Source organism: Canis lupus, chromosome 3, assembly GCF_011100685.1.
Source record: "Canis lupus familiaris isolate Mischka breed German Shepherd chromosome 3, alternate assembly UU_Cfam_GSD_1.0, whole genome shotgun sequence".
NCBI lineage: Eukaryota > Metazoa > Chordata > Mammalia > Carnivora > Canidae > Canis > Canis lupus.
In genome coordinates, this window is record NC_049224.1 from 3340555 (window position 1) to 3355775 (window position 15221).

Here is a 15221-nt window from a genome sequence, read left to right on the forward strand (position 1 = left end):
GGTTTCCATTCACAGAAACGTAATGACTCAACAAGTCAAACCAGGAAGGTGGTAAGAGGAGCAGAGGAGCTCGGGGAACAGCAGGGCACAGGCGAAGAGGGGCAGGCGCAGGTGCGGCAGGAGGGCTGCCCCCGGCTGGCCGGCCCGGCCCAGGGGCCTACACGGCTGACGGGCCCTGCCTGAGGGTCTCAGGCCCTGGACGGCGGGGCCGGCTGAAGGGCTGGGAAGCTCAGAGGCTGCCCCTCACGTCAGGTCGAGGCGGGGCGGGCTGCAGGTATGTACTCAGGCCGTCCCAGCACCCAGGAGCCCGCCTATTCGTACCCGGTGGGTGAGCCTGCTGAGGCCCCCCAGGGGCAGAGGGAGCTGCGCCTCTCCCTTCTCCACTCTGGGCCCACATTCCCGTCCACGACACTACTTGGAATCAACTACCATGTCTCACAGCCTGGCAACAGGTGGTCAGCGGGCCACGTATCGGAAGCTGGGCTGGATCAGGGTTGGGCCCTTTATCAGCAATATCTACAACTTTAGCCCAGGGCCCGGGGTTTTAGACTCCTGAATAGATGACCACAATTTTAATGGAATTAAAAAGAGAAGCAGCAGCAGCAGCAGCAGCATCTGATCAGATCTGCATTCCTTACGGAATGTGGGCGGCCAAGTCATGAACTCGATGAGGCCAGACGGGAAGGAGACTGGCTGGAAAGTCACCTCTGTTGTTACAGTGTGATTCTTGGTGAGACTGACAGCAAGATTTTAAACCCTTTGTGGGAGAGCCTGAGAATGAGCTAGAATGGGGCTGATGCAGCCTGGCTTCCTCTGCATTACTGATGTCCCATGAGAGATTATTTAAAACGGAATTATCCAGACTTTAAGAAATGAACTGATACTGGCTAGTGTATTCGGATGATTATTGGGGGCGGGGGATGGATCATATCCCTATTAGGGAGGTGGTGAAGATCTGTCTGCAAGAAATTTAAATTCACCTGTCAGTCATACCGAGAATGGAAACTGGCAGATCTCAGACAGGTGAGGGGAAAGTTTTCCTCCTTTTTCTGGTGCCAGAAGCCATTTGGCACGGGCTCCGAGTCACGGAGTTTCCTGAGGCATTTCTAGAGCAGAAGCCGTCTTGGCCAGGGACGACGGGCTAGGAATGAGATCCCTGTGTGGAATCTTCAGGATCGGGCCTGGGGAGGTTGTGCAGAACTACCTCACTCGATCTCCTTTGTTTTTCTTCCTAAATCTGCAGCAAAGTTTTGTCAAAAGTTATGGTCTGGATTCAGTTACGCTGTGGGGAATCTGGGAAGGGCTTGTCCCATTGCTTGGGAAAGAAAGGAAAAGGTGAAAGCAGCACACCCCGTCCTTGAGGTCAAGGTGTGGTTGTGAGTTTGCAGAGAGCCCCACGCAGCCGAGTGCTCGCAGTGGGACGTTCAGGGCGACACTGCTGCTTCCAGCCTCAGTGGACCTTCTGGGGACACTGCACGGTGGACGCTGGGAGCTCTCAGAGGCAGCTGGCAGGTAATGTGACGGAGGCTGATTTCTGGGGATTAGGATGGGAGCTATTATACTTCGTGCACTGAGAAAAAGGGGTTTCCTTATTTTATAGCTGCAAGGTGGTGTGACTGTGGACAAGGGAGCCACAGGGGAAGCCACACGAACAAGGATGCGGCCCACCCAGTGCAGTGGCGCTGAGGGCAAGGAGTGGGAGAGAGGAAATAGAGAAGACAGAATCAGCAGCACGTGGGAACACACCAGAGTCTGGGCTACAGATACACACCTGAGAGTCACAGAGATGACAATGGACTCTACGGATATAGACAATATTATCTGGGAGACAGTGTCAAGAAAGTATTTTATAAACAGCAAACCGTTATCTCCTCTCCACAAAGTGGTCTCGTTATTCCATAAGCCCACCTCGTAACACGTGGATTCGCTGTGAATAGAAACACAAATATATGTGTATATATATCCTTTATCTTTTTAATATCCTAAACTTTTAGAGACAGAAATCTGTAGTGAGTCCTTTAGTTTGGGCTACAGGAGGGCTTCTCAGGCTTGGCACTACTTATATCCTGGTTTGGGACAGGATAATCTTTTATTGTGGAGGACTGGCCTGTGCATTGGAGGCTGCCTGGAAGCATCCTTGGCTTCTCTGCCCACGAAGTGCTGGTAGCACCGACCCGCACCCACCATAACAGATATGTGTCTCCAGACATTGCTAAGTGTCCATGGGGGGCAAAATCAGCCCTGCGTGAGAACAATTAGAGGACTATATACACCTGTTAAATTTATCGGTGAGAAACAAGGAGATTAAAATATTTTAAAATAACAGATTCTTTAATAGAATCATTCATTCATCACTGCTATAATTATTTCTAATTGTGTATGTTCTATATACCATGCTCAGGCATTCGTAAGATGAGAGATACATTTCCTATATAGCATATTAAAACTAGTATCAGAAGAATTAATGTGCATCAAACTAATTTAAAAATTTGTCAGTATTCAGATGTAGCCAATGTTGACATATGTCACTGCTTATTTGGTAAGTTTTTTATTCTTTTTCAACAAATTAATAAGAGTATATTGGTGACAAGAAGAATTTTTTTTAAGATTTTACTTATTTATTTGAGAATAATAAATTAATAATAAATAATAAAGAAAATCACCACTGAGTGAATAGCCCAACGCCGGGCTGGATCCCAGGACCCTGAGACCATGACCTTAGCCAAAGGCAGATGCTTAACTGACTGAGCCACCCATGACCCCAACAAGAAGAATCTTTAAATTATTATTAATTGTTTAAGTATTAAGAATCTAATTTTAAAGTATGCTTAAGTACTCTGAATTACCATTTAGATTTTTGCAACTGATATACTAAGCCAAAATATGTCCATATCATTCATTATATCTGGACCATAAAAGTAACTTAACCAGGTATTGTACTTTTAGATTGATTAAATAGTTCCAACCTGAGTTTGGAAATAATACATTTTGTAAAATACATTATGTAATTTAGAGTTTTCTATATATTGTATAATTTAGACTATTAAATAAATTTATCCTATTTCACAGTTAATGTGATTTAGAGAGAAGCTATAACAAACAAGCATTAAATAAATGGCCTTCTGGGATCCCTGGGTGGCGCAGCGGTTTGGCGCCTGCCTTTGGCCCAGGGCGCGATCTTGGAGACCCGGGATCGAATCCCACGTCGGGCTCCCGGTGCATGGAGCCTGCTTCTCCCTCTGCCTAGGTCTCTGCCTCTCTCTCTCTCTCTGTGTGACTATCATAAATAAATAAAAATTTTTTAAAAAATGGCCTTCTGATGTGACACCCTGGCTTGTATTTATGTTCTTTTCTTCTAGTTTAACCAGTTTCCAGTCTCCTACCCATAACCAAGAAAGGAATCTAAAAGTGAATGGCAGTTCTATGTTTTCATGCTTAAATAACAGACTTTTAGTATTCAAAGAAACTATTGTACACGTAAAACAAATACAATGTTATATGCCAATTATACCTCAATCTAAGAAAAAGAATTATTGTTAGACTCTTTATTTTGAACATTAAGAAAATGAAGCTTAGAATAAGTAATTAATTCTATTGTCTGTAGCTTTGGTAACAAGTCTTTCTAAGAAGTCCTAAAGCTCCCTCAGATAACACATGATAAGTGTACTCAAAGCCTATAGGAGAGTGAAGAACAGGAAGGACCATCCTGTAATATAATTGAAAATACCGGGATCCCTGGGTGGCGCAGCGGTTTGGCGCCTGCCTTTGGCCCAGGGCGCGATCCTGGAGAGCCGGGATCGAATCCCACGTCGGGCTCCCGGTGCATGGAGCCTGCTTCTCCCTCTGCCTCATTCTCTCTCTCTCTCTGTCACTATCACAAATAAATAAAAATTAAAAAAAAAAAATACCATCCTGTAATATAATTGAAAGCATCCCAGCTGGGGGCTCAGAAGACCATCAATTCAAACGGCTTTACTGGAATGAGCTGGCTGCATGCCAAATGGCTGGGTTATTTGGGGTCAAGTCGCTTAACTTAGGTTCTCAGGGTCTTTATTTAAAAATTAAGGATAGTGGGACGCCTGGATGGCTTAGCGGTTGGGCATCTGCTTTTGGTTTAGGACATGATCCCAGGGTCCTTGGATCAGTCCTGAGTCGGGCTCCCTGCGTGGAGCCTGCTTCTCCCTCTGCCTGTGTCTCTGCCTCTCTCTCTGTGTCTCTCATGAATAAAGAAATAAAACCTTAAAAAAAAAAAAAGTTGAGGATAGTTGATGTCTAACTTTGTTGAGGAATTAGAAACAATATGTGAACAAATATGCATATGCAAACACTAGTCACAATTGAGCCATGTAGTAAATGCTGACTAATACTTTTACATATTTTCCTAACCATAAAAATATAGAATATACATAATATGTAATACAGATAGAAGTCTATATCTGCATAGAAGTCTATTATCTCTATTTTTATTATTTTAATTTCAATGTACTTAAATTTACCTAGTAATATACAACTATTGTATATATATAAATTAAATGTATTTTTTCTTATTTTTTTTAAATTTAAGAAACGGGTTTGAATCTTTTTTTTTTTTTAAAGATATTATTTATTCACAAGAGACACAGAGAGAGGCAGAGACAAAGGCAGTGGGATAAGCAGCGCCCCCCCCCCCACCCAATCCCAGGACTCCCCCTTAGGACCTCAGGCTCACAATCCGAGAAGGCAGATGCTCAACTGCTGAGCCACCCAGGCATCCCTAAGAAATAGGTTTGAATGTATTTATTTAAGTGGGCTGATGGCATAATGTCCATATGTAAACCTATTTTAACAAAGGGAGAAAATAGTTTTCTTTTTTTTAATTGCAAAATATATATATACATAAGCGTGTATAATGTGTACACACACAATTTAAAGGAAAATAATAAAATAAACATTAGGTATCTACTATTCAGGTCACACACACACACACACACACACACACAAAACCTGTCAATACTCGGAAACTCCTAGTGCTTTTTGCCTGAACAAATCCCTTTCTCTCTCCCCAGAAGTAACAGCCATTATTTATTTTTATGATAAAAATGTCTTGCTTTGTTTTATGGCTATATAAGCTATGCATGCATCCCTAATGACATACTGTTTATTTTTGTTTTTGAAGTGCATATAATGGAATCATACTTCGTGTATTGTTTTTTTCTTGCTCCTGTCACTCAACAGTATTTTGTGAGATTCACTCATGTTGCTAAGGGTCTATCTTCATTTCTGCATGGTATTCCTTCCTACGAATGTATCACAAGTTATCTAGCAACTCCACTGTAATGGATTCATTAGTTACCTCCAGCTTTTGTATATTATGAACCAAACCGGTATGAATATTATTATATATTTCTTTGTGGACATGGGCAAGAATTCTTATCCAGGAGTAGAATTCCTTGGGGTAGAACATGACTATAATCAACTCTACTAAACATTTTCCCGAGGAAATTGTACCAATTAACAGTTCTACTAATAGGATTAGGAGTTCCCAATGTTCATTAATACTTGTATTGTCAGATTTGCTATTTAAATGTGCGTTTTCCTGATTCCTAGTGACACTGAGCATCCTTTATTTGTATTAGCCATGGACTTTCCTCTTTTGTGAAGTTCTTGTTCAAGTCACCTGCTCATTTTTCTATCTTTTCCTGTGTTTTGTAGTTCTTCCTATATTCTGTATACTAGTTCTTTGCCAATAATTGAATTACAAATATTTGCCTTCTCTGCCTAATTTGTGACGTGTCTTTTATTCTCTTTATTACATCTACTAATTAAGAACAGAAGCTCTTAATTTTAAGGTAACCAAATATATTAAAAAATCTTTTTCATAATGGGTTATATCTTTTGTGTCTTGTTTCAGGAATTTTTTCCTATCAAAGATCATAATACTTATTGTGGGCTTAAAAAAAATTCTTCCTTATACCAAAATCATAAGGATATTTTCCTACATTTACTTATTACATATTTATATTCTTTTCTCACTTTTAGGTCTTTAACTCACTTGAAAATAATTTTTGTATATTCTGTGAGGTGGGAAGTCTAACATTTTATTTATTTATTTATTTATTTATTTATTTATTTATTTAGAGTAATTTCTACACCCAACATGGGACTTAAACTCACAACCTCGAGATCAAGAATTGAGTGCTCTTCTGACTGAGCCAGCCAGGTGGCCCTGTCAAAATGTTTTAATGCCATATGGATAACCAGTTTTCTTGGCATCATTAACACTCATCTTTTACTCATTACCCATATATATATATATATATGGGTTTGTTTGGGAGCTTTGGTAATGTCTTAATTATCATAAGTTTGTAATTAGCCTAGAGAGTTCTAGGTTAAGTATCCTGTACTTTGTTCTTCAAAACTGTCTTGGCACTGTTCATTTCTTTTCTTTGGTTTTTCCTTATACATTTTTTAAAAAGTAATCTCTACACCCACGTGGGGCTCGAACTCACAACCCTGAGATCCAAGAGTCTAATTCTCCACCAATGTGCCAGCCAGATACCCCTGGTTTTCCTTATAGATTTTTAAAAAGATTTTATTTATTCATGACAGACAGAAGAGAGAAGCAGACACACAGACAGAGGGAGAAGCAGGCTCCATGCAAAGAGCCCGATGCAGGACTCAATTCCAGGACTCCAGGATCATGCCCTGAACCAAAGCCATTTGTTCAACCGCTGAGCCACCAAGGTGTCCCTCCTTATACATTTTAGAATTAGCTTTAAAAGTTCATCAAGGATGGGCAGCCCTGGAGGCCCAGAGGTTTAGCGCCACCTTCAGCCTGGGGTGTGATCTTGGAGACCCTGGATGGAGTCCCATGTCGGGCTCCCTGCATGGAGCCTGCTTCTCCCTCTGCCTCTCTCTCTGTGTCATGAATAAAAAAAAAAAAAAAAAAAAAAGTTCATCAAGGAGCTAGAGGGTGTTATGCTAATTGAAATAAGTCAGAGAAAGACAAATACCATATGATTTCACTCATATGTGGAATTTAAGTAACAAAACAAATGAGCAAAGGGTGGGGGGAAAGAGAGGGAGAGGCAACCCAAGAAACAGACTCTTGAGATGTCTGGGTGGCTCAGTTGGTTAAGTGGCCAACTCTTGATTTCAGCTCAGGTCATGATTTCAGGGTCCTGGGATAGAGCCTTTTGTGGGGTTCCATGCTCAGTGGGGAGTCTGCTTGAGGATTCTCTCCCTCTTGCCCCTCCCCCCTGCTCTCACACACTCTCTCTCTCTCAAATAAATAAATAAATCTTAAAACAAACCCCAGACTCTTAACTATAGATAACTGATGGTAAGGGGGGGGGCATGAGTGGAAGAAGTGATGGGGATTAAGGAGGGCACTTGTGATGAGCACCAGGTTTTGTGTGGAAGTGTTGACTCACTATAATGTGCACCTGAAACTAATATTACACTGTATGTTAACTGGAATTTAAATTAAAACTTAAAAAAAAAAAAACTTCCATCAAATACTCTCGGTATTTTTAAAAGTTACATTGAATTTATGAATCCATTTGTGGAAGATTGACATTCTCAGAACATCGAGTCTACTTATCCATATACAGGGATTTCTGCTTAGAAAATTTTACATTTTTCGCAAACATCTTACACGTTTTAGATTTATTTCTATGTATGTGTGTTAGGCATCTCTCCCATTCGATTCTCCATGTCCATTCTCCACTTTGCTCTCTACTCGGGGAGGCTGACTTCTGGGGACAGCATTCATTGTCTCTTATGCTCTCAGCCAATAGGGCCCCAGCAATCGATCAGAGAGAAGGAGAAGAGTGAGGTCTGAGTATTTATTGAATAGTCCAGCTCCTGCAAGGGTTGCCTTGGATTGGCTCTGTCCCACTGACAGTTACTTTTCTCAACTTGGTAAAATGTTCTCTCCTTTAAAAAAAAAAAAAAAAAAAAGATTTTATTTTATTTGATAGCATGTGCACGCGCAAGAACGTGAGTGTGCACAGGGGAAGGGCCGAGGGGGAAAGAGAGGGAGAGGGAGAGAATCTCAAGCAGACTCCTTACTGAGCTTCAGCCTGACACAGGGCCTGATCCCGGGACCCTGAACTGAAACCAAGAGTTGGACACTTAACCAACTGAGCCACTCCCGTACTCCTTACTTTCTCTCCTTCTAAGTCCCTCCTTTCATCCCTTTGGGCGAAGGCTGATAACAGCTTCCTAGAAAATAAAGAATTGCAGTCCAAGGATTGGACACTAAAGATTATTTAAGGTTTGTAGCCTAGAAGAAAAAAGAAAACATAAGTATGGAATGGTGACATTTTTCACCTGCTGTAGAAATGTACGAAGAAATAAAGACTCTCAAAGCCTTTAAAAAAAAATAAAAATCATGAAATTATTGGACAACTACGTGCCTTACTCTGTGCTAGGTGCTTTACGTATTTTATCTCTTAATCCTTATGATACACTTATGCAATTGATTTAATTATCCCAATTTCACAGATGAGATTTCAAAATGCTTTTTCAAGGTCACAGAGCTAGTTAGTAAGCAGTAGTAGACTCAGATTTTAAACGCAGGTTAATTCCAAGCCCATTCTATTAACTACCTTGCTCATCTGTCTACACTTTATCATTAAGTTAACAATCAGGAAATTATGTCCTTTTAGAATGTAGTTGAAACTACAGGAAGTAGCTTCAAAGGAGTGATCAGGTTGGGTGATCTCCAGAGGTTAAGGAATTGAGTGGGGAGGACATTAGGTTGGCAGTGGCAAACGGGCTGTTGGATAAAAGTTTGGACATTGATGGTATTAGCTGTAAAAAGTCCCATTTTTTTTTTCCCAAAAATTTATGTCATACGATGTCTGACCTTTCTCAACCTAAGATATGCTCAACTGGCTTTTTCTGAGAGTTCTACTACATTATTCTAACAGCAATGCCCCCGATCCATAGGGGTTTCCCAGCCTCATAGGAAAAAAGAAGCTGCACAGGCTTCTTGGGGTGGGAGCATCTCATTCATCTCTATATTCAGACCACAGTGCCTACTGTGCCTGTGATTTGGGTCCTGCTCTCTGAGTCGTATTGCAGGCCTTGTTTATTCTCATTAACATTAATATGGTGACTATCTTCCAGGTCACCTTGTTCTAGTATCTGAGAAAAAGATATTTATGTTTGCCATCCTCCTGGCTTTCCTTCCTAAGAGCGCTGGTACCTAATATTTAAGCACAGACAGATGCCATTAAAAAAAAAAAAAAAAAAACTTATAAGAGGGTTGGGGAAACAATCAGCTTTGACCTGAGATCAGCAACTCTAAAAGAGAAAAGCCATTGCTGTCGCAGGAAACAGGAAATTTTCCAAGGATAGTAGTCAAAATACAGAATTTTGTGAATTATTTCCAGGTTACTGGTAAACAGATAATGGAACAGGTAACTACAAGCCATTTTTCCTGCTCATCTTACACACAGATCAAGAAGAACCTAGATCAGCGTATCTTTGACTTAATGCTGGGTCTCTTAAGAAAAATATGGAACTTCCCATGCAAGAGACCACAATTCAGCTAACTGAACTTTGCTTCTTTCTTTTCCTATATATATTTTTAATTTTTATTGCATTTTTACTTCAACTCACATATTTTGTGCTGTTAAAATATGTTTTAAAACAGTGTACTATGAAAGTCACTCTGGTGACAATTGTTAAATCATGGAAAACAATAAATAAATGTTATAAATAAATAAATGTTATTCAAAAGATAGGGAAAAGCAAATATGGGAAAGGAGGGTTGTGAAGACCATAATAAAAGCCTGTAGGCAAAAGATCACCCATATCTAACTAGCAAGAAGGGAGGGGAATTAGCAGAACATAAGTTGTATGTTCGAAAGATTAGTGATAGTATAAATAATTACAATAATTATATGGAAAGCTCCTATGTGAGAAATAAGTTGGAAGCAACAGAAGACTAAGTCTACTACAAAGGTCTCCTTTTTCTGGTTTAAACTTTAGAAAGTGAATATAAAAGAATTTTTTTAAGTGTGATTTAGCATAGCATCAATAAAGAAATGTGATGCTTTGAACCAGAGGTCCAGTAGCTTGTTTTAGCCTCCATAATTAGATGACATGACAAAGTAGAATATATGAAAATATTTATTCATATCCTAAGTGATGTCAGAGAGGTTTCCACAAGAGAAGCCCAAGAACTATAAAGTAAAAGACAGTTTGGCAGGGAGGTTGGATGTCTACATTCTTGACAACACAGAGAATGTGAGTCATTTTAAGTTTAGGAGTAAGAACCTCTCATATCTCATTTGGCAAGTCAATTAAAATTTTTTCCAAGTAAGTGAAAAATTAGATGCTTTATAATCTGTTTCTTTACTATAAGGCATTTCTTTCTCTTGAGGGTAGACCATTAATATTTGAGGGGAAAGATGTTTCTTCCTAAATAAAGGAGAACTCTTAAAAATTAATTAGTTGGTAAAAGTTTGCTTGCAACACAGTGCAAAACAAACCCTTCTAAGTTCTAGTTCAATATAAATTTTAATACATATTTCCTTTAAGATTTATTTGGTTCATCTAAAATGTTACCCTCTTGACAGTGTAATCCTGAATTATGATATGAGCTCAATAATAAAATTATCTTAACAAAATGAAGATTAACAAAATGAAGATTATTAAAATGAATAATAAAATTATCTTAACAAAATGAAGATTAAAATAATAAAATTATCTTAACAAAATGAATCTTAACAATTTTGGTGGAAAAAAATTAAAACCAGATCTCTTACTCCTGGATTGAACTAGAATAATTTATCTGAAGTTGTTCAGAAGATCATTAGCCATTTTAAAAGAAAAACATATCAGATTAATAATATTTCAATGAAAATAAATGACTATATTATTCCAAGCTCGGTAAAAAAAAAAATCCTTATTCATGCTCCTTTTCTCAGACACTGCAGCCTTTAGCATCTCATATAGCCTAGCTAATTACACGTCAAGAGAAAAGGTTAATTATAAGTTTAATAAGCGCCCCTTTTTCTATCTAATGAATCAATATCTCATGGAGAATGCTAGGGGAACAGAATAGAAAGGCAAATATTTTAAGATAACTATTTCAGTGGGTTCTATATGTGAAAAACTTCCTAAACAATGATGCTGCCCCGCAATGGAAAACACTGCCTCCCTTGTCAGGCTGTTCATTCAAAAACATTTATCGAGCGCCGAGTCTGTTCCAGCCACACTGTGCTAGGTTCCAGGTTTGCGTGAGGAGCGGGGAGTATGTCTAGCTCCTGAAGACAATGCAATGAGCCACCAATATTCCCAACTGGTTGTCATTCTCTTCGTTTATGATTATAATCTTAGAACATTATAAAAGCAACATGTTTTGGTCAGTCCTAAAGGAGGGAGTACCGTGACACTGCCCCCATCCTGATTTGGGACTTCTGGCCTCCAGAACTGGGACAGAATAAATATTTTGAGAAAACAAATTTTGTGGCAATTTGTTATGGCAGCCACAGGAAACTAATACAATAATCTAAGAGAATAAAGCAGAACACAGGAAGGCATTTCCATTATAATCTCAGCTTGAAAAGATCTATGGAAAAAATTTGAAAAGAAACTCACCACCCTGTTGGCACTGATTGCCTCTAGATGATGAAATTATAGTAACTACTGTTTGCGTATTTATAAATTCTGTATTTTCCAAAATTTCTAGAATATTGTATTTTTATTAGAAAACAAAATGTAGCCCTTTGGGTCATGAAGAGCCATATGCATTGATATGTTAATTGCCTATTTTCTGATGGAAAATTAGAAGCAATCTACTTATCTACTATTTGATAATGGTTAATTAAATTCTGGTTTGTCCTTTTGATGGAATATTAAACAGCTATAACATGATTATTATGTGGCAATAAAGGAAGTCTAAAACAACAAGGAGAGCTTAATGGTTAGGATGGTAACCACTGGAACCAGACCAAGTGCATTTTAAAAAGACCTACTTCATAATAACAAAGCGCCTCAATAACCTCTTTGTTTCTCAGTTTTCTCACTTGAGGGCTAACAGAAGTGACTTACGAGTTGAGGATCAAATGGATATTTCATCTATTCTGAGGGCTTTTGCACATTTTAACATCTCTGATATTGGGCTGCCACTAACAACTGATGGCATCTTGCAATCACAGAGTCACCAACACGTGCACGCCTGATCATCACTGTTGGCCTGGCTGTCACAGCAACTGCATCTCCCCTGCAGGGGGGAAAGGGTGGGTTAATACATCACCTTTGGGCTCAGCCCCCCCAGGGAGCTCTGACCTTCCTCAGGTTCCACGGAAGGGGGTGACCAGGGCCCTGGGACATGGCCCTCCGTGGGGACGAGGCTGCTCAGCCAGCCCTGGAGCGCTGCAGAGGCTCTGCAAACAGTACCGCGGGATGGAGGAGGATGGAGGAGGATGAAGGAGGATGGAGGAGGATGGAGGAGGATGGAGGAGGATGGAGGAGGATGGAGGAGGATGAAGGAGGCGCCCTCTCTCAGGGGGGAAGCAGGTTCCCACCCAGAGCTACAGCTGCACGAGTTTGAGGGAGGCAGTTCTGTCCTCGGGAAGGAAGATGGGAAGGGGCCCGGGTGCACCTGCTCTTCGCCCAAAGGCCGAGAAGCGATGGGAGGGGTGGAGGCGGGTGCTGCGGGCTGGCCCCCCGCAGCCCCGTGTTCCACGGTGTGGGGGGCGTCGGCGTGGGGGAAGGGGGTGTGCTACGCAGGCCGCTCCGTGTTCCGCGTCCCGAGCCTCGTGGCAGTGAACGCCGGCGAAGGGCGTCCTGGAGCATCTTGGAGAAGACCCGGCTCTAGGCGGGGGGACACGGCCCGGCAGGGAGCGCGGGGCGCAGGGGAAGCACGAAGCACACCCCCACCCCGGCCGCCGCTCCAGGGGACCTGCGGGGCTCAGCCGTCTTCCAGGGCGGAGCTTTGAAATGTCTCCGTGTTCATGTTCGTCGTGCGACAGGTCCGTCCTGCCGCGGGGCGCCCCCTCCTCGCCCTCGGGGACCCGGGTCGGCCCTCGCGGCAGCAGACTCAGCCCCGCTCTAAGCACCCGGCGTCGGCGGGCGCTGGCGGGGCGCTGGCGGGGCGCTGGCGGGGCCACCCACCGTGGTCCTGGGGGAAGCACGAAGGAGGGACAGGCCTGGGCCGGGTGGAGAACTGGCCGGGGGCAAGGCCGCTGCTGCCACCCCAGGGGGAAGCTCCCCTATTTCTCAGAGTCAGCAGGGTTCCAGGACATCGGAATCCCCCGCCCACCCCGGGACCAAGGAGCTCGTATCTGCGGGGGCCCAACAGGCGAGCCCAGCAAGAGGCCTCAAGAAGGCCGAGCTGCCGAGCAGGAAAGTGCCTGCAGATCTGGGGAAGCCTCCTCCTGGCAAAGCACCGCACCGGGTGTAGACGGATTCATGTAGCTCCCCAGCCAGCAGCTGGCTCCGAACTGGCTGGGCTGTGGGGGCCACGGAGGCAAGGCGCCCCCCCAGCAGCCCCCCATGCTCTCCAGGGACCTGCAGGCACCCGCCCACCAGGTATCAGAACCACAGTTCGGGTAAAAGACGACACAGTATATTTGTAATGTCCTGTGCAATTTAAAAGCTTTTACACCTTCATTTTTCTGAAGATTCTATTTATTTATTTGAGAGAGAGACAGAGAGAGAGAGAAAGTGTGTGCGCATGAGTGTGAGAGAGGGGCACAGGGACAGGGACCAGCAGACTCCCCTCTGGGCGTGGAGTCCAACACGGGGCTCGATCCCAGGACTCTGAGGTCAGGACCTGAATCAAAGTCAGATGCTTAACTGACTGAGCCACCCAAGTGCCCCCTTTACACTTTAATTTTTATTTATTTTATTTATTTATTATTATTATTTTTTAGACTTTTATTTATCTTTTCATGACAGACACAGAAAGAGAGGCAGAGACACAGGCAGAGGGAGAAGCAGGCTCCATGCAGGGAGCCCGATGTGGGACTCGATCCCGGGTCTCCAGGATCATGCCCTGGGCCAAAGGCAGGTGCTCAACCCCCAAGCCCCCAGGGCATCCCATGTATTAACTAACTTAATAGACACAAAACACAGCACCTTAAAGTAGGTACTATTATTATCCCCATTTTATAGACAGACTGAAACTCAGAGAGGTTAAGACATGTGCCCCCAAATTGCACAGAAGTAGACAGAAAACTGGGATTTAAATCTAGGCCTGCCTGGACACCTGGGGGGCTCAGCAGTTGAGCGTCTGCCTTCGGCCCAGGTCATGACCCCAGGGTCCCGGGATCCAGTCCCACATCCGGCTCTGCCTCTCCGTGTGTGTCTCTCATGAACAAATAAAATCTTAAAAAAACAAACAAACAAACAAACAAACAAAAAACAATCAATCTAGGCCTGCTTAGTACAAAAGCTTGTGATTTTAACCACCAAACTAGATGTAAAAAGAAAGGCAGGGCGAAAGGTGCTATCAAGAATTTGCCAATGTTTTCCGTCTATCTTGGTTTGGCTCCTCCTCAAAGGAAATGGGACACAAGGGGTTGGAAGTATGTAAGCTCCTCTGGGAGGTGATCTCAGAAGCCCACGTATGAGGAGGTAGGGCAGAGAAAGGAGGGCCGAGGAGAAAGGGTGCGCTGATACATCACTGTGGCCTCAGCCCTCCAGGGAGCTCTGAGAGACTAGAACTGACCTGCCGAGGGCTGGGGAAGCTGGGGTATTAATCTTAATCTCACCAACTGTCACCCTCCTCTAGTTGACCACTGTTCCTAAGGAGATGAGTTCCCTGGCTCTCCTAGCCTGCAGCAGGCGTGGGCTGAGCAGGAGATGCAGACACTTGCCGCTGCTGAAGGGAACCTACCTCGGTGTGTATGGGAACCACTACTGAAGTGACGGAGGAGCTTCCCGTTAGCTCTTGGATCTCAGTGGGACACTGACAGCATCTGCTACGGGATCTGAATCAACTCAAAACAAGTAATTACCAGAAATGTTCCTTATTGTGTTAGAACAGTCTATTTCATGAATAAATGGATTTCTGCCTTACTGAAACTGTATCATAGAACAAATTAGCTTTCATCCTTTAAATTCCCACTTAAGGAACCCCTATAATATAAAAAAGAAACAGAAACGATATCCATTTCTAAGAACATACTAGAATGGGTTATAGAGTCACCTAAAAAACATCTGCAGCGTCAAGCGGGCCAACCAAACATTGTCTTAGACAATAACTAACTATTGTCAAA